General features: G+C 37.2%; 1 long non-coding RNA gene across 8 annotated transcripts; it reads right to left on the bottom strand.

Moving 5' to 3' along the window:
* Positions 1 to 11,722: 11,722 nt before the first annotated feature.
* Positions 11,723 to 19,280, bottom strand: LOC113355167. Of its 8 annotated transcripts, XR_003362189.1 has the most exons (8): positions 19,155 to 19,280; positions 15,438 to 15,544; positions 15,246 to 15,291; positions 14,339 to 14,424; positions 12,993 to 13,584; positions 12,525 to 12,577; positions 12,196 to 12,300; positions 11,723 to 12,104 (listed from the first exon to the last, which is right to left on the bottom strand). It is a non-coding gene; the product is annotated as an uncharacterized LOC113355167 (long non-coding RNA). The 8 variants fall into 8 exon arrangements; XR_003362185.1 differs by having other exon boundaries at positions 12,993 to 13,350; positions 13,456 to 15,291; XR_003362186.1 differs by having other exon boundaries at positions 14,339 to 15,291.
* Between the last annotated feature and the right edge of the window lie 7,002 nt (positions 19,281 to 26,282).

The following is a 26,282-nucleotide window of genomic DNA, read 5'->3' as shown; positions in this document are numbered from 1 at the left end:
CCTAACTGTTCCTTTGGTTGTCAAGAGTATGAATCTATAGAACATTTAATGTTTTTTTGTCCTTATGCCAAGACTGTTTGGGCAGCTGAACCATACCCAGTTAAGCTAAACTTTGACAGTAATACTACCTTCTTAAATATTTTCAAGTAATGGTTAGGAAAAACTTATAATTTATGGTTTTCTTTTGTGAATGAAAAACTTATTAGTCCCATACCGTGGAGTTTATACTTTTTGTTGTTTTAAGAAACTGTATAAGCTTTTAGTCCCACATCGAGGAGTCCATCTTTTTAAGTTGTAATATTCCATTATATAAAGACATTCACTAATTTTGTAAAATCTATGGGAAATGGGATTCTCTATTTTCTAGAGAGACCCCCAAGGGAAAATATTTTATAGTGATTTCTTTGAAGTTCGCGATTTTCCTTAAGGGTTCTTTCGGAGTTGCCAAGCTCAAGTTGAGCATCTACTACATATGCTAGTAGTAGGTGTAGTAGGGTGTTTTATCCTGGAGATATCTGTCCTGTGAGGGATATAGCATCACTCTTGAGTGTAGCAGGACGCTAATGTCTTATGGGAAGCGTGTTGAACATGTGGCTCACTCTGTTTTTCCAAAGTTTTTCCTTGTTGATGTTACGGAGATTTGGGGAGCTCGCCCGTTTTATCGAATTGATCACTTCCATTATAAAGGATCTAAGTATCAATAACTTTTGCTTATTTGATTTTTCCTTATTTCGATTATTGCATCCAACATTCTTAAGACATTAGAATTTGTAATAATCATGGATGTTAATTGTGAAGTGAAAAACAAAAAAACGAATTTTTGGTCAGCTGTAGAGTTTCGAATTTATCTCTTAACCTAGAAGGAATTTCGATGAACCCTTTTGACTAATGTAGTAGACATCCTGATAGTTACCCACAACAAATTTCAGAATTTTTGGAGTTATAAAAGTATTTTCTTTGACATTTTACAAAACATAGAAATGTTCCTGAAAAATTCTGACGAGCAGAAATTTGTTGTTGACTAAATTAGTTTTTATGGGGTAAGCATGAGTTTTTTGAAATGGTGATTCAAACGAAGTTTGTAGATATATATGTTATCTTCAAAACTCATATTTTATTTTCCGATTCGGAACTAAGGTTTGTGAGATGTGGTGTATCAGGTGATTGGGAAATTACCGTGTCTGTGGTCAGAGTATAAACGAAGTTTGTGGCATGAAATTGAAAAGGGACGTGGCTACCAGGCGCATATGGATGAAGACAAGTCTTCCAAATATGACAAAGGAAATAACATCGAACGCAACTCTAAGCGTAGTTTTCATAAGAAAGCTATGTTTCGTAAAAATGAATCCGACATTACTTTAATTAAGGGTGATTGTTATGTTTGTAAAATTTTCTGGCCACATGGAAGTAAAGTGTAGACAACATAAAAACCTTAATAAATGGGAAGTTAATGTTAATTTAGTTGAAACAAACTAGAACGAGTTCAGTGGAATAATGTTGGAAGTTATTTTAATAACCAATGTGAGAGACTGGGGTGGAATCTGGAGCCACTAAGTATGTTTGTTGAAACAGAGACTTGTTCACCTCTTATCAGAGGATAAGGGATGTCGAGAAACTCTTTATGAGTAACTCATCTGCGACAGAGGTTGCATAAAAGGAAAAGGTCGAGCAGAAGCTCATATATGTAATATTCTCACATTGAATGAATTTTTCATGTTCCGAGCATATGCAAGAATCTTGAATCTGGCAAGTATATTTACAAGTAACTTGTTATGGATGCATGTGTGGTTGTATGTTGATGATATGCTTATACTTGATACAAACATAGATATGATTAATTCCACTAAAAACATGCACTGAATGAGGACGCTGACTTGAAAGACTTAGGCCCTTTTGATGTAATCTTAGGGATGGGGATTAAAAGATAATCAAACAATTATAGTGTTAGTCATTCTCATTATGTTGAATTTGTGCTTATGAGATACAATCAGCTTGATTGTAAGCATGCGTGTACTCCATACGATTCTTCTTGTAGACTCGAGAAAAAATAAGGGTAATGGAGTATCTGAATACTCAAGAGTTATAGGATGTTTGATGAATTTAATGAATTGTAAGAGTCCATACATTGCCTATATTGTGAGTAAGTTAAGTAGATATACTTGTAGTCCAGAGCAAGAGCATTTGTGTGCACTTAGTAGAGTATTATGGTACCTAGAATACTCTATTACCTTTTGTTTGATTTATGAAAGGTATCTTGTTGTCCTTGAGGGACTTTGTGATGGAAAAACTCTAGGGTTTCACGAGAGGAAGCTCCAGTTTTTTCTCCCTCTCTTTTCTCTTTTGCGTTCTTTAGGTTTTCTTTTGATTTTGCGCTCTAATGGCGCAAAATCAAGATAATAATCCGCCTGTTTTAAGCAATCATCAAGATAATCAACCTAAAAGGATATGGAATCAATCTCGAACAAAAAGTATTTATATCCCAAGGACTAACGCTGCAAACCCTAATGCTATGAACCCTAATTCGACCGAGTTTGGGAAGCAGCATGAAGATGGCAATCCTAACGCGTTTAGGAATCTACATGAAGACGGCAATCCTAACGCGTTTAGGAATCTGCATGAAGATGGAAATCAAGGCGTGCATAAGGAAGGCTCTTATGCGGCTATATTAAAGAAGATAACACATGTTTTGTCAAGGATTGATGCTGAAACGCTCTCTCATCCTCCAATTCGTTCTACAACAAACAATGATGTTTTGATTAAAATTCCACGAGAGACTCACACAAGAATTAAGGATGTGTGGAGATTTAGTTTGGTTGGGCGTTTGATATTTTTCAAAACCCTAAAATTCGAAGATGTTAAAAAAGATTTATTGAATCAATGGAAGCTTTCAGGTTCGGTTCAATTTATTCCATGGAAAAAGGGATATTTTGTTATTAAGCTAGACAATGAAGATGATCGAAAACGTGTAAGCTATGATGGTCCGTGGAAGATTAAATCTGAAACAGGGTTCCAACAGCTTAAAATTCATCCATGGACGGCTATGTTTGATCCTGGGAAGGATAAGATTACTAGAGCTGCAGTTTGGGTTTGTTTCACGGCTTTGCCAATGGAGTTTTGGGATGAAGAGACGATTTTTCAAATGGCAAGAGGGATTGGTAAGCCGGTTTCTGTTGATCCGCGTACTTTGCGTCATGAATATGGTTACTTTGCTGCTACTTTGATCGACATAGATTTCTCTCAACCTTTAGGAAGGATTTTGATTGATGGTGAAGAGAATGAAGAAATCTTTGTTCAAGATTATGAAATTTTAAACAAGCCAAGTTTTTGTGATTATTGCAAATCTATTGGTCATAAAAAATCTGATTGTAGAACAAAAAAGTTTGATGATTTGAAGGACAAGGCTGATGAAGAAACTGATCCTGAGATCAAAAAATCAATTGAAGTTGATATGGATGATCTTAAGAATTTCTGGCAAAAAGAACGAATTCCTAAAGGTAAGAAGAACGTGCCAGAAGATCCTCCAATCTTGGAGAAAGATCAAATAACAAGCCTGGAGATGATCCCAAAACTATGAAGAATTCAATTCTTGAGATGACTATTGGAAAACACACAATTGTCCCCGAGCATAGTGCTAGTTCTGGTGGAAAACTGGGTGAAGATGGTACTGAATCAGAGATGCATAATGATGGTGCATCATCGTCAGTGCCGCAAAATGATGGTACGTCATTATCTGGGGTTCGAAATGAAAGTGTTGTCCAATCTGTGCAGCACAATGATGGTGTTGTTCATTCCATATAACGCAAAGATGATGCCAACGACGGTGGTGGGGCTTAGCCTGGGATGCACAATGATGATGCAGAATTTGTTTTACACAATGATGATGCTGAATCAGTTTTGCGCAGTGATGGCGCAGAACTTGCGGAAACTGTGCACGATAATTTGTGCAAGGAGGATGATACCAATCTGGAGATGCAAGAGATGGAAGCTTATAATACTTATGAGGCCATGAAAGAGACAGCCCGACAATGTGAGGTTGATGCTGAAGTTGCTAGAATTCAACAAGAGATTGCTAAGACAAGGCTAGAGAATTTGAGGAAGAAGGTTTTGGATTTGCAGCATTCCCCAGTTACTAGTCCGACTCCTTTGGATGATCATGATGAAGATAGTTTTAGTGAAGCCACTAAAACTTCAATAAGATCTACTCCGGCTAAATCTTTAGAGAACTTAACGCTTTCTAATAGATTTGAAACTGGGACCGAAGAAATTGATAAGGTAGTTATTGAAACTGATGACGAAGTTGCAGATGCGGTGGACACAGTAGTAACAAATACTTCCAAGGTAGTTGAAGAGGATGCAAGAAATTTGGAGTTACTTGCTAACAAAGATCTGAATGAGCGTGAGAAGAAGGAATTGGTTGACAAAAAGAAAAAACCAAAATTTACTAAAAAGAAGATTATTACTGTGGCAAATGTTAGTCAAGTTCAAACACGAGGTGGTAAATCTTTCAGACAGGGTTCGGCAAGCCCTTCGAAGAAGGGAGTTAATTAATGCGTGTCTTTTATTGGAATGCTCAAGGCTTGGCTAAAGATGGTGCAAGGGCCAAGTTGAGTGAGATTTATCGCTTGCACAATCCTGATGTAATTTGTATTGCGGAGCCGCAGGTTCGTTGCACTACACGTTTTGTTAGGAATTTAAATTTGCTTGATTTTTGTGAAGATGTTATCACTAATGAGGTGAATGGTCAGAGAGGTAACATTTGGGTCTTTTGGAGGAATTTTCTGGCAAGGACAAATGTTCTATCTTCTTCAAAACAGGTTATGACTTTGGATTTTTCTGGTAATTATATCACGGCTGTGCATGCTTCTTCTGATGCGGTGGCAAGTAGGTCTCTTTGGCGTCAACTGGGGTTGGGATTTATTTCTATTCCGTGGTTGGTGTTTGGTGATTTTAATTGTGTTTTGCATTTAGATGAAAAGAAGGGTGGAAGGCCGATCAAATAAATATTTATGAATGAATTTCGAAGTTGGATCTCTGACAATGGTTTGGTGGAAGCAGATGCTATTGGGAAGAAATTTACTTGGTCTAATTGTCGGAGTGGCATTCATAGAATCGTTTCTAAACATGATAGGGTTTTTATTAACGATGCTTGGCATGATAAGTATGCTAAATGGAGGTGCAAAGATATGCCAAGAATTTGCTCTGATCATTCCCCTCTTTTTGGTTTTGCTTTTGATAGTCCAAGGCCAAATAGGGCTCCTTTCAGAATTCAGAAAATGTGGCTTTCTCACCCATCTTTTTTGGATTTTGTAAAGGAAAATTGGAGTGCCAGGATGGATGGTGCGCCTCTTTTTGTTTTCACGTCTAAGTTGAAGAGACTGAAGGATGCATTGAAGATTTGGAATAGAACTGTGTTTGGGGATGTTCAGTTTCGCTTAAAACAAGCATAATTGAATCTTGATAAGGAGAATGATATTCTGGATCAAAATGTTAGGTGTGAGATGCAATTTTTGAAGGTTGTCGATGCTAGGAAAGCTGTTGATGAGGTGCGGACTGAATTGGCAGTTATGCTTAAGCAAAAATCGAGAACTAGTTGGTTGGAAGATGGTGATCAAAATACTCGGTTTTTCCACAACACCGTTCGTATGAGGAGAAGCCAAAACACAATCTATGAATTGAAGATTTCTACTAACTCTACTTTATTTTTGTAGGATGGAATAAAAGATTAGATTGTTGATCACTACAGTGCAAAATTCAATGGTGGAGCTGTGCATATTATGGATGCTATTCCGTCTTTGGATGAAGTTAAGGAAGCTGTTTTTGATCTGGGCGCTGATTCTGCTCCTGGCCCTGATGGTTTTACAGGTTCTTTCTTTAGAGTCTATTGGAACATTATTTCTAGAGATCTTTTTAATGCTATTGCAAACTGTTGGGCGATGCGGAAAATTCCTAATGGCATTAACTCTAGTTTTATTGTTCTAATCCCCAAAAATAATAAATATGATGCTATTAAGGACTATAGGCCAATTGGTTTAAGCAACTTCTTCTTCAAAATCATTACAAAGATTATGTCTACCAGACTTGGTACAGTGCTGAATAAATTGATTTCTGAGGAGCAAGTGGCATTTATGAAGGGAAGAAACATTCATGAAAACATAGCTTTTGCGTCGGAACTGATCAATGAGATTAGTGTGGAAAGGAAGCATGGTAATGTAGGCCTCAAACTGGATATAGCCCAAGCTTTTGATACGGTTAGTTGGGAATTTTTTGTTGAGGTTTTTCGTCAATATGGTTTTTATGATGCATGGTGTTCGTGGCTTCTTAATATTCTTAACTCTGCTCGGATTTCTATTATGATTAATGGTAGTCCTGAAGGTTTTTTCAGTATCACTAGAGGTCTGCGTCAAGGTGATCCTCTTTCACCTTTGATTTTTGTTCTTATTGAAGATGTCTTGAGCCGCAATCTCTCTAAGTTGTTTGCAGCGAAATGTATGCACCATATGGTGAGCAAGAAAGGTGTGGCGCCAATTCACCTACTCTTAGCAGATGATATTCTTATTTTCTGTAAAGGTAATCTTCACAGTTTGCAGCATTTGAAGGAGATGCTTGGTATGTATCAACTTTCTTCTGGTCAATACGTTAGTTATGCCAAAAGCAAATTCTATTATGGTGGCGACAGACATTCTCGTGTTGTTGCTATTTCAAATTTTATGGGCATGGAAAGGGCGTTATTACCAGATAAATATTTGGGAATCCAATTAAAACCTGGTATTGTGCGTCATATTCATGTTCGACAAGTAATGGAGAAGATTATGGATAAACTGGTAGGTTGGAAGGGTAAGCTCTTGTCTTTTCAGGCTCGGCTAGTTTTGATTAAATCAATGATTTCTAGTTATTTGCTTCATTCCATGGATGTGTATAAATGGCCATGCACGGCTATCAAATCAGTTGAGAGGGTCATTCGAAATTTCTTGTGGTCTGGAGATGCTGAGAAGCGTAAATACTTTACGGTTCTTTATGATGATTTATGCCGTTCTAGGAATAAAGGTGGGCTTGGACTTAAGAAATTGATTGATTTTAATAGGGCCATGTTTATGAAGTTGTGGGTTTCGATTCGTGACTCTGATAAGACTTGGGACAGATTCTTGCGAAGTATTTCAAGATAAATGGCAACTTGATCGATTATAAGTTGGGTTCTTCGGTTTTTCCAGGAATCAGATTGGTGCATAATTTTGTGCAAAGGCATACACGCTCAATTATAGGTAATGGTGCTAATACTTCCTTATTTTTTGATAATTGGTGTGCTGATTTTCAATTGCGCAAAGACTTGGCATCACTAAAAAGGGTCCTAATGATTTTAAGGACAAAGTTAGTGATATTATTGTTGATGGCTCTTGGGTTATTCCTACAAAGACTAAGGAATTGATGTTACGATGCAATATTGATGTTGATAATTTGCCTCTTATTGGTGGGGGTGATGACTACAAAATTTGGGACTTGGACAGCAAGGGTGTGTTCTCTGTCAAGTTGGCTAAGGCTGCCATCAGGGCACCTGTAGAAATTTCTCCATCTGCAGCTCTATTCTCGAGAAGTGTTGTGCATCCTACTTTAAGTGTTCAATACTGGAAGTTATTTAATAAGCAATGTTGCGCTACTGATGATAATATCATGAAGAAGACAGGTAGCGAGATGCCTTCTATGTGCCGCTTGTGCAGGGAGGATTGTGAACATGTCAGTCATATTACTTGGCATTGCAAAATTTCTAAGAAGATTTGGAATTGAGTAGCTGATATTTTTATTCTGAAACTGAATGAAGATCTTGTGGCCTCTTACAAGGTTGCAAAAGGTCGGAGTAGGATGATAAAGGATCTGTGGATTGTTGCAAATCTTGCAATAGTTACGGAATTATGGAAGTTGCGTAATAAGGCTTATTATGAGAACATGCGAGTTCGATGTCTTGAATTTAAGGGACGGGTTCATCAGGTAATTCGTGATAACTCAATTAGAATGAAGGGCCACATGTATAATGCCTTAGATGATTTGCGAATTTTGAATTTCTTTAGAGTGAAGCATAGATCTTGCAAGCACTCTGTTCCAATTGAAGTTACTTGGACGCCGCCTAATCCAGGTGAGCTTATGATCTGTTGTGATGGTGCATCACTTGGAAACCCGGGCCAAGATGGTTCTGGTGTAGTTTTTCGTGATTCTAACTCGGCAGTTTTGGGAGTTTTGTGCGTTGGACTGGGATGGCAGACCAACTTCTATGCTGAAGTTTGTGCGGTTATTTATGGTGCAGTTGTTGCTCAAAGATGGAATGTCAAAAATCTATGTGTCGGATCGGATTCGATGAGTTGCATTTTTGCTCTCCAAAAAGGAGAGTTGCCGTGGCAGCTAATGTAGAAGTGGAGAATGGCGAAGAGTTTTTACAATAATATTAGTTATGTTCATAGCTACAGAGAGGCTAATTTTTCAGCTGATGCATCGGCCAAACAAGCTTGTTTGTTGGCTGAGGAAAATTATGAATTTTATGAGGGTAGGCCAGGTTTTATTCATTCTGTTGAATGGCCTGGAGAGGTTTATTTTCGTTTTAAATAGGTTTTATTGGCGTGCATCCTTTTGGCTTAGCGCTAATTTAGCCTAGTCCCTGTAATGTTTCGCTTTTTTATTCTATTTTTGTTGACCGAGTAAAAAAAAGAGGGACTTTGTGATGCAAACAAGATAGTTGACTCAGAGGAGTCTAAGTCTACGAGTGGATATGTTTTAACTCTAGCAGGAGGGTTTATTTTTGGAAGATTTCCAAACATACTTATATTGCTCAATTCATTATGGAATCTGAGAGTATTGCGTTAGATAAAGCACGAGAGGGGACCAAGTTCCTAAGATGATTTTTAGAAGACATTCCTTTCTGGCATAGGCATGTGCCACCTATATCTATACATTTTTTTATCCAAGATATAATAGCCAAAGCTAAAAATAACTAATCTCAATTGGCGTTATTTCCATTGATTGGATAAAGTCCCAGGAGAATATCGCACAACCTTTGATGAAAGGTTTGTACAAAGAGATAGTTAAAAATGCATCAAGGGGGATGGGGCTTAAGCTCATAAATTAAACTTTCCATGAAGGATACTCAACCTTGCTGACTAGAGATCCCAAAATCAAGGTTTCGAATGAGACAACTAATTTGTGGTGGGTAAAGGTAAACACTATCAGAGAATTTCATTCTCTATCCTTCCCTATGGTGTAGACGTGATAATGGGACTGCATGTGAAGGGTGACTTTTAAGAAGTCTTAATGAGTTCTATATTTTCAATCTAAGATTGAAGTGGGGTGTAGCAGTACACTCTTTATGGAAACTCACATATCTGAATGAGGAAGTGGGGCCGCTTCCTATGAGAATATGAGCTTTGATTCTCTAGAGAATTCTGAGAAACAGGATCTGTCCAGGGCCAAATTGGACAAAACGTCACGAGCTTGGCAGCAACCTTGGAGATATCATCGGTGGTCGTTATCGCGAATTACATCAAACGCTAGCAGTTCAAGACATAGTTCACTGTCTCTAGCAAGTAATTTCGGTAATATCTCACTAAGCAAAGGTTCAAGACCTCATGGACACCTCTGCCTAAAATGGTATTTCTTGCATTTTTTATGTGATTTTCGTTTTGATGGTTTTGGTATTACTGGAACTTAGGACTTAAGGGTCACTAAGGGTTCACTAGTTCATGCTTTTTCACTTTGGTGAAAGGAACCTTTAGTCTCACTTGTGTGGAAATAAAGATGAAAGCTCTCTATACTATATGATTTTTGCAATCCATAGTATGATCCTGGGGTCAATATATTGTTGTGTGAGAGAGATGACGTTGGAATGGCTAGTATGACTTCAACATGCACGATTTTTCTGTCTGTTCAGTCAGTTCGGGTCGTGAGATTGGGTTGTTGACTTACCAAGATCTATCTGTGTTTTCGTTTTTTACTGAGTTTTCATTCATGTGGAGGATTGTCGGAAAATGATTAATAAAATACGATTTTTAAAGTTTTAATAAAATTTAAAATTTATTGTTTTCTTTTGTGAATGAAAAACTTATTAGTCCTACACCGTGGAGTTTCCACTTTTTAGTTGTTTTAAGAGACTATATAAGCTTTTAGTCCCACATCGGGGAGTTCATCTTTTTAAGTTGTATTATTCCATTATATAAAGAAATTCACTACTTTTGATCGGCAAGGGGATTCTCTATTTTTTAGAGAGACCCCCAAGGGAAAATATTTTATAATTCGCGATTTTCCTTAAGGGTTTTTTCGGAGTTGCCAAGCTCAAGTTGAGCATCTACTACGTATGCTAGTAGTAGGTGTAGTAAGGTGTTTTACCCTGGAGATATCCGTCCTGTGAGGGTTATAGCATCACTTTTGAGTGTATCCGGGCTCTAATGTCTTAAGGGAAGCGTGTTGAACACATGACTCACTCTGTTTTTCCAAAGTTTTTCCTTGTTGCTGTTACAGATATTTGGGGAGCTTGTCCGTTTTATCGAATCGATCACTTCCATTATAAAGGAGCTAAATATCAATAACTTTTGCTTATTTGATTTTTCCTTATTTTGATTATTGCACCCAACACAATAAACCATTTCAACTTATGACAACCTGATTCTTATTGGAAAAACTTATGGAGCCTTAATGTGTCTCAAAGAATCAAAATATTTGCTCGGAAGTGTTTACAAAATGCTATCTCCACCATGACAGATATCCATCCTAATTGTTCCTTTGGTTGTCAAGAGCATGCATCTATAAAACATTTAATGCTTTTTTGTCCTTATGCCAAGACTGTTTGGGCAGCTGAACCATACCCAGTTGAGCTGAACTTTGACAGTAATACTACCTTCTTAGATATTTGCAAGGACTTGTTAGGAAAAAAGAACCCTATTATACCCATAGAAATCATATTAACCAAAGCTTGGTTCATCTTGAAAGAACGATGCAATAAAGCATTTGAATCACAACAACAAACTAGTTCTCACTTAGCCTTAGAAATACAAAGATTTCTAGACTTCTGGTACAAGGATAACTCTTCTCTCAGAATACTTTCATCTGATAAAATTGAAGTTCCAAAGTGGATGCCTCCTAAAAAGATACAAAAGAAACTTAACATTGATGCTGCTTGGATTTCTAAAGATTCGCCTGCGGGTTTTTCACTAATCTTTAGGAACGATGCAGGCAAGTTTGAACAAGGAAGAGCAGGTCCAATCACAGCTTCTTCCCCGGAAGAAGCGGAAGCTCTAAGAATGCTACAAGGAACTAATTGGGCGTCAGAAAGAAGTCTTGCAAATTTCAGCATGGAATGTGATTGCAAGAATTTATTTGGTTACTTAAATGGAAGGCCATCCTAAATTTCCTGGCAGAATCAAGTTGTTATGGACGAAGCTTAAAAGAATTTTTTCAAGTTGTCAAAATTTTTTGGGTTTTTTTTAACATTCCTATAACGGCTAACAATGTGTTAGACACTCTTGCAAAAGAGGCTAAAACTTTTCTTAACTCTGTTGATTGGGTCATTGATCCACCTATTTGTATTTTGCAAAATTTAAAAGTAGATATATCTAATGCAAGGGATAGACAGTTTAATCCAGCATTAGAAAGCTCTACTAACAGTGATGTAAGAGTTACTAGCTCCCTAAGTTAGTCTTTTCAATGAATTTGAACTTACGGGAAAGAAAAAAACAAAATAAAAAAGAAATAACAATAGTGATGTAAGAGTTACTAGCTCCCTAAGTCTTTTGAATGAATTTGAACTTACGGGAAAAAAAACAAAAAAAAGAATAACAATAGTAGGACTATAAGAATTCAACACCTTGGGTATTTTTTTTTTATCATTTTATCGTGATCAGAAAAATTTACTACTCCCTCCATTTTAAAATAATAGTCTGGTCCATGTCATCCTTCATTAGTACCAAAAGAAGAAGAGCAAATTTAGACTTGAACCTAACAGTGTGTGCCTTCAGTCTTCTCTTCTGTCTATGATTTCAGTCATTGCTCTGCTTAGGCGGTTTCTTTTCTGTAAGCTTGTAACCTCTCCAACTTTTTACCCTCTTCAAAATTTGCTTTCGCTTCACAGCTTTCTATGTAATAAAAGAGAATACATATGTGAGCTTCTCAATTAAGAACCTGGTAATGGACAATGGAAAGCAAAAATTGAAAGCAAAAACTCACTTCTTGACGGAAACAACGGTCGAGTTTAATCTTCAGATCTGTACACTCACCAAAGAATTTTGCATAAGGATGTTCTATGTGACATTTTTGGAATTCTTTGATTATCTGCACAAAAGCATGCCAGTATTATCATGATCATCGTCTTTTCACCATTTTTTTTTCCTTTTGGAGCAAAACAACTAACTCAGATTTCCAGGACCATAATGGATTACAAAAATTCAGGAACTGTTTTTGCTTTCAGATAGAATGCTAAAGGAGGAAAACATAAATTATTGCGGGAAAAATCAAGCATAGAATTGAAGGTAAGATGCACAAGTGAAGTTAAATACCTTCGCGCACATGGGGTGCCTATGCAAGCTCAAAGGAGGATGCATACTTTTTCCTAAAAACAAATAAAAAACATGAAAACATGAAAACAAATAAAAATTGTTATTTACCCATCTTAATTACTTCCCTAGTAAAACTGCAAAACATACTGTAAATCCTAGATATTAGAAACTGAATACCCTTAAAGAGAAGATAGGTGTAACCAATGTGTCATGATTCAGAAGCAGTTGAAACGAAAAATAAGAGCAGTTTTGACGGGCAAGAGGAATTAGTGATTCACAAGTAAAATAGAACTGGGAAGCAGTTGGTCAAAGGAGGATGCATACTTTTTCTTGAAAACAATTAAAACTTGTTACACTTGTTAACCCAGAAAGCATAATCTAAGTTTTTGCCAAGTGATAGTGTAAAACTTGTTAACCCAGAAAGCATGATATGTGACTTGTATGCATGAAAGAATAAGGGGAACGAACCTTAGCTTCACCTCTGGCAACGGATCAGAGTTATAATCTGAATGTAGTAGATCAGCCATCTCATCCCACGCAACCCGCCAACGAAGAAGTTAGAAAATGCTTACATTCTCAAGCCTTTCGGCACAGAGCGTGAATATGTTGTTCATAGATGTCATTGCAAGGAAACATAGGTCGCCAGGGTGTATTAGAATACCATGCTTGTACAAATAAATGTGGGATACAAAATCTCCAACCCGACCTTCTAAATTAAGCCAGTGAATGAGCTATAACCAATAAGCTTAAGGCTCAGAAAATATGTTAACTTATGGTACATCAAACACTCAACACTCAATTCAGTTATGCTGTTATCAGAGATGTTCTGCAGCAAAATTTGGCCCTACAATATGTTAGATGTTTTGCGGTAATTTCGTTCCCACCACATACCGTGTATTATTAATAAGGTATGTATAAGTATGAAAACAACCTCACATAAAAGAAGCACCCCTTCCCCAGAAGACGGAGAGCATAATTGCACTGTTTGAGAACATATCAGCAAATTAAACCCCTTTACATTAACCTGATGACGGGCCTTCTGGAAGAACAATGCATAATCCTGTTTAAAGGCAGAAGAAAGAATCTGGAATAGTTTTTTATTATACATTTTAGGACGGCCTTATCATTTGACCCATTAATGGTTAGTCAACATGGTTTAGCTAAGATATTGCAACAAAAGACCATTTTCTTTCTCTATTAATTTATTTTGGAACCAAAATAATATCAGTTGAAATCTGAACAGGAAAACCGTAAGAATTACTTAGTGATAGAATTCCAGCCCAGCAAGTAAACAGAAAGTTATGTTTGGCATAAGTTCGAAGAATTGCAAACTTGGAATTTGTGGACAACAAGTGCGGTTCGCATTTACAAAGAAGAAAACGGTTACCTATATCCAAACATCACGTTTGGTTCCCATCATGCTCAGTTTAGGTACCATGTTATGAACTTGTGATACCAATGCTCAAGATGCGGTCAGGTCAGGATCAGTTTAACGAGGGATTGTTGGATCCCATGTCTAAGACCAAAAATGAACATCCACGGGTAGACTAACATTGCAGTTTTACACTCCCTCCATCCAAAGAAAATGGAAACTTTCACCTTTCCAATTTGGCCTATTTTTAGGCAAAAATTTAAAAGTTGAAGTATCATTTTTCCGAGGATCGAGGTATTATCAAACATGCAGTTGTACTGCTATCACTCAGCAGTCTATATTACAGTCTTATCATTGTGTGCTAGTTCTACTTATCAATGCTCATATAACAAAGATGAGTTTAGGCTAGTTCAATTCATAGATAAGAAAAGTAGACAACTACCTCTTGTAAACAGTTAAAAGGGTGTAAATTTTATGCGGGAAGTGCAGAACTCATCTTCCAGCGAACCAACCAAAATCATCAAAACCCTATATCCAACCCCAAAACATGACAGAATCATTAAAACAAAGAAAAAGGAACAATCGAGATTTGACACAATTTCAAATGGAAAGATCCCTGCTAAAGACTGTCAATCTCTAAAAAAGAAATGAGGAAGAAGAGAAAACCGGAGAGAAGTAGTGGAATTAGTTTTGATCAGAGATTTCTTATTTGTATGGGACAGAAATGGGGGATTAGTTTTGATTATCATCTCCGTAAAGTGGGAAGTGGATCGAGTAAGTGGGGGTTAATTTTGTTGGAAGCCAGATAAGTTGAAGGTGTAACTGTTGCGTGGGGCGAGAATCAATGAGAGAGCTCTATTTTCCAATACTCTCACCAGAATTGTCCACATCAGCCTTTTATGAGGCCAGAATGAAGGAGATCGTACTTGGTTTCAATTATCATATTTGAAACCAAATACTCAATCCTCCATCATTCAAGCCCCACCAAAATCTGATGTGGACAACTAGGGCGAGAGTATTGAAAAATAGAGTTCTCTCATTGGTTGTCGTCCCACACCAGTAAATAATAATTAGAAGTTTACACTTTATTTACACCTCCATACCTGCCGAAAACCCACTAGACAACTACCCCAACCCACATACTGCCTTTTGATTCCACTATGTTAGCAAAAAACCTACCCCCACTTCTTCTCTATTCTACAAAGACCAAAAGAGATACAGGGGAGATAGTTCAAAGTATCTAGGACCGAGGTAGTATCAAACATGCAGTGCTACTGCTTATCACGCTACCAAAACTACCAAGTGGAGATATATTTACTCCCAAGAATTAAGAACGAGATACCACATACGAATTTGATCCACATTGTAGACTAGACACTCTTGTGCAGCAGCTACCTGTATATTGTAATAAAATAAAGATGAACAGAGGTTATTCAATTTTTGTTTTATGCACCAATACATATCAAGTTTTCGTATTATTTCACCAACTTATTGGGAATTAATATTAACAAAATCAAAATGCTTAAAATGGACCATGGTACCTTTCCGTCTCGGTGCTTCTTCGACTTCCCAAGTGGCACTACAACATCATCATCAAGTGCCTGAAACTCTGATGGATCTGGCGCTGTTGAACCAACCCCTTTTTGTGCTGCAACATATATTTCAGATAAAATTATTAGTAAGTCACGGTACCAGCTTGAACCTTAACAGGCCAAGATCACTGTATCCGCAATTATTCATTGTTTATTCCAAATCGCAATTGTAAACACATTATATTTTATAATGAAAGGATTGAATTCCGCAGGTTTCAACTTCCAACATTCACACAGATCAACAAGATACAACTATTAAAAAAACATCAAACACAAAAAACTCCGAAGTTGGAACTTCTCAAACTTAATCTCATGAAAAACACTTCTAAGCTGAGACGAAAAGTGCGAGAAAGGTGCCTTTTGGCACGTAAGCACAATCTTATAATATCAGTGATAGTAGTTAATAATATGCTAAGTGCTTGATAACAATAAAAGAGCACAAAAACTTTTAACTATAACTATCTCATACTGCAACTGTGGCATTATCACATAGCTTGCTTAGCTGTTAGTTGTTAAGATCGCATAAAAATGGTGTTCCCAATAAACCAACTGTGGCACCAGTGTTGTACCACGATGGTGACATTTGAAGTTGTCAGATCCAACACATCTAACATCGCAACTGGTTCTATGGTGTAGTGGTTTGCACTCAGGACTTTGAATCCTGCGACCTGGGTTCTACTCCTGGTAGGAACTTTTCCTTATTTAGTTAATTTTATCCTGTTTTGCCTTCTATCTATAGTTCTTATAGCCTAGCCAAAGTGAGAGATTACTTCCTCTTCTAGCTTCCCATTTGTTGTTATTCTGACAAGAAAACACAAAACCAATCAACAAGCACAGCAGCTGCTTTTCTCCATTCTAGTTCTTCTCTACACACGAAAAATCCCCGCTCCCTCATCGTTCAACCAATCTCACCCATTCCATTTACTACAGTTGTATCGCTCAAAGCTCCATTACTACCATCACCTGATCCTGCTTCTACTACTCGTCTAAGTTCTTACACAAACTTCCACTAAGATCCTCCAAATACGATTCTACAGCTCCAGATCCAACACTGGCAGTCACATATCATTCCATTCCTCATACAACTCGGGATCTGATGACAGGGCGAAGAAGTTTCAAACAAGAAGAACATAACAAGACATTGACAAGACCCATTCCGCTAAAAACATGACATCATCACATGGGTTACTGGACTACGCCATTTAAATGCTCAGATATCATGCTATAAGAATGGTTTCCCTTCAAATGCAACTGTGACAAACATGTACATGTCATACATTTTCTGTTAACCACACCAAGTAAGTCGTCTATTCGTTCTTTTTAAGGTTACTAATTGTGTTAACTATATGTTCTCGTTGGAACTATTTACTACTAAGTACTAGCACACATCACCAATTTACAAAAAAAACATTACTGGCCCATAAACAAGAATAGGATTTCGCACGTTTCAGCTTCCCACATTTAAACACATCAGCAGGATACAATTACTAAAAAGACATCAAACAAGAAAAACTTCACAGTTGGAAGTTCTCAAACTTTTGGCACGTAAGCATAATCTATTAGTTAAGTTCTATTAGTTATTAACATGCTGAATGTTGATAACAATAAAAGAGCACAAACTATTTCATCCATAACAGCGACATCGTAACATAGCTTGCTTGAAGCTGTTAGTTGTTAAGATTAATATCAAGGTGTCGTGAAAATGGTGTTCCCAATAAATCAACTGTGGTACCACAATGGTTGAAATTCTCAGAATCTAAAACACCTAAAGTCACAACTGGTTCTATGGTGTAGTGGTGCACTCAGGACTTTGAATCCTGCGACGGTAGGACCTCTTTCTTGTTTTTGATTATGTTTCTGCTTTTAACCTTTGTGTCCTATCTATAGTTCTACACTCGTCTTCTTCCTAGTTTCCATTTTGTTGTTATTTTTGTAATAGGACACAAACAATCAACAATGGCAGCAGCTGCTGTTCTTTTTTCCCGTTCTTCACTACACACCATAATTCCTCTCTCCCTCATTCTCCAATCCATCTCTCCCATTTCCTCCACTCAATTAAAGCTCCCATTACAACAATTACCTGGTGCTGCTACTACTCGTCTAATTTCTTACACAAACCTCTGCTCACACCCTCTCCAAACATTACATCTCCAAATCCAACACTAACACAGTCCTATATCGTTCCCTTCCTAAGAATCCAATGATGACGCGGATGTTTCAAACAAGAACAACAACAAGAAGAAGACACTGGCAAGCAAACTTCCACCACCTTATGACCCATTCAGCAAAAAACATAACATCAACACACGGGTTGTTCGATGCTGTTAATTGTTCAGATTGATTCACCATTCTATAAAAAAGGGTTTTCCCTCAAAAGTGTTCATATCATATATTTCCTATTAACCGCACTAATCATAATTCCAAGTCATCTATTCGTTCTTTGTAAGGTTAATAATTGGGTTATCTCTATGTTCTCCTTAAACTAATTACCAACACGCATACAAGGATTCATCTTCTGAAGTTTCAACCTCCTACTTTCAAGCAAATTAACAGGATATAACTATTAAAAGCATCAAACACAAAAAACTCCCCAACTTAGAAGTTCTGTCACTTATTCTCAGGGAACACCCTTTTAATCTGAGATAATAAGTGCGACAAAGGTGCCTTTTGACACGTATTAATGACATGCCAAGTGCTGACAACATTAAAAGCGCACAACATACTGCAATAGTGACATCATTATGTAGCTTGTGGGGAGTAGTTAGTTGTTAAGATAGATATAAAGATCCCATAGAAATGGTTTTCCAATTAAACCATATATTTCCATTAGTCTTAAAGTTTCTATTTCAGTTACTTCTAAACGTGTTGTAGTCGTACATTCCCATGCGGGATAAGACATATACTTCAGTTCTAATGACATGAATATTGAATACTATGATAAAACCACAGATATACTTCCCACCATAACTATCTAATACTCCAAATAATGACACCATCACGTAGTTTATTCAAGGCTGTTAGTTGTTAATATGAACACTAATATCACCACACCATGTAAATATCTTTCCCTAAAAAATCAACTATACCATAAATTTCTCACTAACATCATCAGAACTTCCATCTTAATCACCTTTTGATTCTTGTTCAACCTAATTACTACTACTAACTCACACCACATAACTAGCAGAATTTACGAAACAAACCTGCTTGTAACTTCAATTTAAGTTTCTGCTTCGTTCTTATCAAGGTTACTAACAGTAATGGTATTGACCCTATGTTCTCATACAACCCCTAATTGCTACTAACACGTGTCATCAATCTCCTAAAATTTATCCCCTCACTGTAAACAATGATTGAAACTACTCAGGTTTCAACTTCCAGGTATAATTACCAACCAAAGACGCCATTAAAACACCACGAATTTCAGCTACAATCTATCTAATACTACATGTTCATAGTTCAAACACAAAATAACTCCCAAAAAAATAAATAAATTCATCCAAAAAACCTTAAAAAATCAGATCATGTAACACGTATAGAGATGAAATCATCATAAAAGTAAACAAAATCTCATCAGATATAACCTAAACCCTAAATTACCAAAAAAAAAAAAAAAAGAAAAAAAATTATTGCTAAAACTAAAAAGACTGTATAAGAAAAACATACCGATCGGAAGAGGATAGAGATCCACGAAAAAACAGTTTTGGTGGGGAATGAGGGAAGAGCTTTCTTCTTCGAGACAGAAAGAAAAGGATAAGAGAAAATAGAAAAGAAGAATAGTTTAGTTTAGTGTATTTTGTTTTGTTTTTATATTAATTTAACTTTCCCGGTTGAAACTTGAAAGAAGAAAATAGAAAAAGAAGAATGTTTGGCCGGAGTTCAGGTGGAGTGGATGTCTGGTAAGGACATTTTAGTCCACACTTTTTTTTTTTTTGAGATATTCAAAATTTACCATTTTCTTAAACAAAACTAGTCATAAAAACCCAAGGTGACCAAACTTGTGGTACAAAAACACTACTCAAATGTTGGGATCCATTAAAACTCCATCGTAAACAAAATTGATACAAAAATCCCAAATTTTTAAAAATTGATACAAAAACCCCAAATTTAAATGTTGGTTTCATCAAATTTTATTTTGGTTTCATCATAAAATTTGATGAAACCAAAATAAAATTTGATGAAACCAACATTTAAATTTGGGGTTTTTGTGTTAATTTTGTTTTGATGGGGTTTTTGTGTTACTTTTGTTTCGATGGGTTTTTTGTGGAAGGATGGTGACACCTATGGGATTATAACTCGCGGACCGTTTCTTAAATGTAATTATCCGGCACTCAAAACTCACCATTACCACGGCCTAGGCCGCCACCACCATGTCCTCCAGATGAACTTGCGTTTCGTGAAAAATTCAAACAAACCTAACAGTCTTCTCTTCTGTCTATGATTTCAGTCATTCCTCTGCTTAGGCGGTTTCTTTTCTGTAAGCTTGCAACCTCTCCTTCAACTTTTTATTCTCTTCAATATCTGCTTGTGAAGCTTTCTATGTATAAGAAAGGAGATTACAGATGTATAAGAAGATAAGGTTCCAACGGCCCTCAGGAATGGGTCCCACACTCCAACCCTATAAATACCCCCTCTCCACCAAGAGTGAGGGGATCGAAAGAACCAGGGAGATAAGGAGAGAGAGAAGGATTGTGAGTGTAAGTTTGTCCTTTACAATACACAGACCTATGTAAACTCCAAAGTCACTCGACTATCTCTGTAATCATCAAGTACATAGTGAAACAACAACCCCGTGGATGTAAGCCTTAGTGCTGAACCACGTAAATCCCAGTCTCATTTACATTTCAGCACTTTATATTCGTCTAACGCTCCATGAGTTTTACTTTTATACTTTATTTTCTTTATCTTCCCCTGCGTAAATGCCTCTCACGATATTATTAGATGAGGCTATGATAAACCCGAAGGTTTTGAGCCAAGGAATCAATGTAATTGTATCATCAGTGCGAGTATGTACCTAAGTGCGAACATTGTTTGTGAACATATAAATGCCTTCGTGATTTACGTGTTCACACAGCTTTCTATGCATAAGAAAGGAGATTACAGATGTGAGCTTCTCTTTTGAGAACCTGGTAATGGACAATGGAAAACAAAAATTGAAAGCAGAAACTCACTTCTTGATGGAAACAACGGTCGAGTTTAATCTTCAGATCTGTACACTCACCAAAGCATGAGTATTATTATGTTCTTCACCTTTTCACCATTTTTTTTTCTCCTTTTAAAACAAAAACAATGAACTCGGATCTCCAGGACCATCACAAAAACTCAGGAGCTGTTTTTCCTTCAGATAGAATACGAAAAGGAGGGAAACATATATAATCGCGGGAGACATCAAGTGTGTGCACATATTTCATCATCAAACACGTGTACATAGGAAGATACGTGGAGGGCATGCGAACAAGGTCATCAAAGTATGATGACACACGCTCATAACCAAGAACCCCATCCCATCAACATCGGATCTCTGCCCGAACAATCCAAGGATAGAAGTTAAAGGATGTACCGGTAACACGCTGTACTGCGGAGCACCAAATAACTCCCAAAGAGTTACTTTATCTCATCCCCAAAAGAAGCCAAGATCAACGATGGAGAGAAGGCATACTGACATGGACGTGACAGAGGCAGAAGACACTTGCCTGACACGAGCAGGCGCCTCAACTACCCGCATTAAACGCTCTGAGCAGCATACGTGTCGATCAACCCGTGGAACGAACGAGGATGACTCTGCGTGATGTACACAAAACACAAGAAGATAAGATTCCAACGGCCCTCAGAAATGGGTCCCACACTCTAACCCTATAAATACCCCCTCTCCACCAAGAGTAAGGGGAGGAGAAAAAATTCAGGAAAGAGAAGGAGAGAGAGAAACTACGAGTGTAAGTTAGCTCTCTAGAATTCATATACCTATGTAAACCCCAAAGTCACTCGACTACCCTTGTAACCATTAAATACATAGTGAAACAACAACCCCGTGGATGTAGGCCTTAGTGCTGAACCACGTAAATCCCGATCTTATTTATGTTTCAGCACTTTATTTTCTGCTTAACGCTCCATGAGTTTTACTTTTATGCTTCGTTTTCTTTACCTTCCCCTGTGTAAACGCCGCTCGCAAGGTTCTCAGAGGAAGCTATGATAAACCCGAAGGTTTTGAGCCGAGGAATCAATACCATCGTAATATCAGCGCGAGACTTACCTGGGGTGAGAACATTGATTGTGAATATTTATACCCCTTCGTGATTTATGTGTTCACATCAAGCATCGAATTTAAAGTAAGATGCACAAAGTTGTTCTCAACTAATAAGAGAAGGATGAAGTTAAACACCTCCGCGCACATTGGGTGCCTATGCAAGGTCAAAGGAGGATGCATAATTTTCCTTGGAGAAAACTGGTTACACGGGAAAACATGAAAGCAAATAAAAATGGGCATTTACCTATTTTTATTACTTCACTAGTAAAAACTGCAAAACATACTGTAACTCCTATTTTTAATATTTGCACCACCAACCGCTTTAAGATGTCATGCTTCAGGGGGAGTAAACTCGTAGAATCATTGACTGGACTTAAACGCGCTGTACTATTTTTCCTTCGCCAAGATTTTGTCCCGATGGGTTTTCCCTGCCAAGGTTTTAACGAGGCAGCATATGCGTGTTCAGCACCATTATCGGGCGACGTCCGTTGTACTCTTTTCCTCTAGTCTGGTTTTGTCCAACGGGGTTTTTCAGAAGAGGTTTTTAACGAGGAAACCTTTGCATTGACGTCAATATTATTATGAGTTTTTGGCGTTCAGGTTTTGTCCCAAGTGGTTTTCCTGACGCAGCATTTAGGTTTTATCCCGAGTGGTTTTCCTAATGCAATTTTGACGAAGGAAGTATTTCATAACGGTAACCAATCTCATTATGAGCTCAGGTTTTGTCCCAAGTGGTTTTCCTGATGCAGTTTCAACAACGAGAGAAAATTCGCGAAGATCATCATCACTTTAAAACTCCAAGAGTTGTATTCTTTTTCAGTTTTTATCCTAGTTGGATTTTTCTGACAAGATTTTAACGAGGCAACGGATTTACTCGGATTTTGTCCCATCGGATTTTACCGGCAAAACTTTAACAAGACAGTGTTTTTTGAATGGTGGTCCAAGGAAGAGTGTTACGTAAATTTGAGTTAGAGGGTGGCCCACCATTTTATCTTTGAGTTAGAGGGTGGCCCACCATTTTATCTTTAAGGATTACTCGAGTACATTCGATCACCTTCCCACCTCATTTGACAAGTCCAACGGATTAACATGTTTAAGTTACTTACTCTTTAAGGATTATCACTATTGATACACACGTATCCTATGACGTGTCTTTATGTAACATTCTTATTTCGGCTATATATATATAGCCCCTTTGGACCCTCTTGGTACCGAGAAATAGAGACTTGAGAAATGAAAACTGAGAACTCTCCCTTACTTATTTCACTTGTCTATATGTTATCTATTTAATTTAGTAATTAATTAAGTTAAGTTGCTGTGAGATAATATGAAATGTAAATGAGTCGAGCGACACCGTTTCACAACACGTTATCAGCACGAAATGCTCTGCGCCGACGACCGATTCATTACGATCGGAGAGAAGCTATCTGTTGGAGACAGGAGAAGGGATAACTATGCCAAACAGTCGATGATTCGATTATCAAAAAATCTTACTTTGCTCTGTGATTTAAAGTTTTAATTAATATACTGATACGTGGATAGTCTGAAACTAACTTTGTTGCTTTGAATGATCAGGACAACATATGATTTTGGTCACAACAAGACGTCAGTTTTTCACAAATTTATAAGTTCTAAAACTACGATAAAAGGCTTGGCAGCCTTGACTTATCCAAGGTTGGCCAGTGGAGGTAATGTTTGGAAAGTGTATGGAAACGTATAACAAGGACAACATATGATTTTGATCACAACAAGACTCAGTTTTTCAAAAATTGATAAGTTCTAAAACTACGATAAAAGGCTTGGCAGCCTTGGCTTATCCAAGGTTGGCCAGTGGAGGTAATGTTTGGAAAGTGTATGGAAACGTATAACAAGGTGAGTACATATATGAGAATAAATATCTCAATATTAACTCGCACATAGTTTGCGTTTTAATTTCTTACTCTTTACAATTTTATTTTGGTACTAATTGTTTAATACCGGTGGAAGGAAAATTATTGCATCCCTGAAGAACGGTGTAGATTTAATTTTTTTTGCTCTAATAATCTCTAGAAATTTTAAAATAATTCCACCAAAAGTTGGAATATGTGCATCATAATATGGATGCAAAAGTGCGTTCCGCTAGCTGGCTGGTCCCAGACGTGACCCGTTACAAAGTGCTAGCCGGTTTTTATCGGCGGTCCCTGAAGCGACCTGCGACTGATATCGAGGCAATTTCTTCCAGAAAGACTGTATCCATGTGCATACTTGGAAATTGATATTTCGTCGACCCCAAAGGTGACGAAAATGGAGATTTTTTGTTTCTATTAGTACCATATATGTCTGTGTTTCCTTTATTTTTAAGTTCTGTTTATTTTACTTGTTATGTAAACAATGGAGAAGCAATCCATAAGATATTGATGACTCCAGAAGCAGTCCAACACGTAATTTTTGGTTTCCTGTAGTAATCCGTATTAGACTCCAGAAGTGGTCTATGGGTTCCAGGAATAAGCCATAAAATTTTGAGTTCCCGAAGTAGCCCATAATTACCAAATGTTTCTGTTGATGGCTCTGCTATCTTTCTCTCGTCTACCTGTACTAACGGATATGGATTTATGAAGTAATTTGTCCATATTTAATAGACGATGGAGATATTTGTCTCAAAGACAAGGGAACAACAAACACAAATTTTCGAACTATTTTTGTAACCTTGTAGAGGTTTTGCGAAATGTAAAATATCATTTCAGGTTCGAATAGTATGATAGACGTCTGCACAAGGCGTATATCATTTTATCTGGTGGTGTAGTATTTTCCTTATATTTTATCAGGCTCCAGAAGAACCCGTTGAGTCTTAGAATATTTGGTATTACCACCTTGAAACGATAAATTAACCTTTTATTGGAGTATTTTGTTACTTCATTTATTTTTTGTACCAGAAGCACGTTGTAAAGAAACGTAAGGCTTTCTATTATGGGGTGTGCCATAGGAGAATTCGAACAGTCGAATTCCACGTTGTCATTAGCCAGAAGTTTAATGACCCTTGAATTATTCATGCTTGGGCATGTGTGATTTGGACACCCAAGTTCTGCCAAAATGAGTAGAACGATACGAAATGCTCATAGAAATCCTCTATAGAACCAAAAGATAAGGATGTAAATTGTGTTGTTTGTTCCCTGAGACATTTGGCTATTAAGTGGCATTAACAGAAGCATTATGGTAATTCGTTGAATCACCAACAATCCTGTATAGGATTTATGGTGGCGTTGTAGGACTTATTCACCCTACACTATGGACAAGTTTCAATACTTTGTGGTATTGAAAGACACATCCGTTGGATGGTATCTTGTTATATTAACACGTAATGTTAGATTTTGCCAAACTGTTTGTGCAAATCTTGTGGTTGCGTATCCATTTTTGGACTTTCCAGTTAAGTCCATTTATTTTTGTGGTAAATTTATAGGCTTTTGATGCTTTGCCTTCAGTTGGTATTATATCGAGTTATAACTAGCACATGTGCGTACTCGACATGGTTTAGTTGAGTTCTTTTGTTTAAGCATCTTTAGTTGATTGCTCGACCAACTATTTACCATCAATATTGTTTTGGGAAGAAACCCTACATCTTAAATTTACGTGTTTGGTCCATAGTGTCACCTAACTATATATGTTGGTTTCGATTCATAAGACATTTAAAACCATGAGCTGGTAATGTCTTATTGCAGATGAGACTGTATTACCGCCGTTAGGGGAGGAAGTAAGTCGTTAAAAGGAACAGCGTGAAATGTCTCATCTTCTGTCGAGCTTGCAACTGTTTTTGGGTACTTTTTGTGCAGTTAAATTAAACCCCAAAAACTATCATGAGCAGATTTGCCTTCGAAAATCAGGAAATTTTGGAACCAGAAGTGTCCAGAAATGAGATAATAATATTTCCGCCATGATCAGGAAGACTAAGATGCCACCAGAAGTTTGCATGACAACCTGCCACTAGAAGTTGGCGTGAGTAAGGTTGATAACTTTTAAGGTTCTCCCGTTTTAATCAGGGGGAGAAATGTCACCACAAGAAGTTGGTGAGAATTATGTTGATAACCTAAAAAGGTTCTTCCTTAACCAGGGGGAGAAAGACTGCCATCTGAACATGGCACATATTATGTCAACAAATTTAAAGGCTTCCCTTTGAAGTCATGGATATGACAGGCATCACCTAAAGGTTGTAGTAAGAGATGTCGACAATCAAATAGGTTATCTGATTAAGCTTTATCCTGATCAAAGAAAGTTTGGCTGCCACTAGAATTGGCGTGAAACATCTACTTTATTTCTCACACCAAGATATTGGATGTAATTGAGGTGTTGGAGATTACTCATGATTAAAACAAATAACTGCAGTAGCTCTGGGAAAATATTGTTGGTCACTTGCTTGAGGATGCAGACACGGGAAGTTTTCTCAACAGGTTAAATCATGCATCTCGCAATGACCAAGTCGTGTGTTAAAACACGCTCGAGGCCTGAATAACTGCCTCATATATGCCTCTTAAAAGAGAGTCCAATCACTTTTCTAATATGTAGTGCTCTTGAAGAAA

Source organism: Papaver somniferum, chromosome 3 (assembly GCF_003573695.1).
Source record: "Papaver somniferum cultivar HN1 chromosome 3, ASM357369v1, whole genome shotgun sequence".
NCBI classification, from domain to species: Eukaryota; Viridiplantae; Streptophyta; class Magnoliopsida; order Ranunculales; family Papaveraceae; genus Papaver; species Papaver somniferum.
The sequence above is the reverse complement of the archived record's forward strand: the minus strand, read 5'-3'. Positions and strand labels throughout refer to the sequence as shown.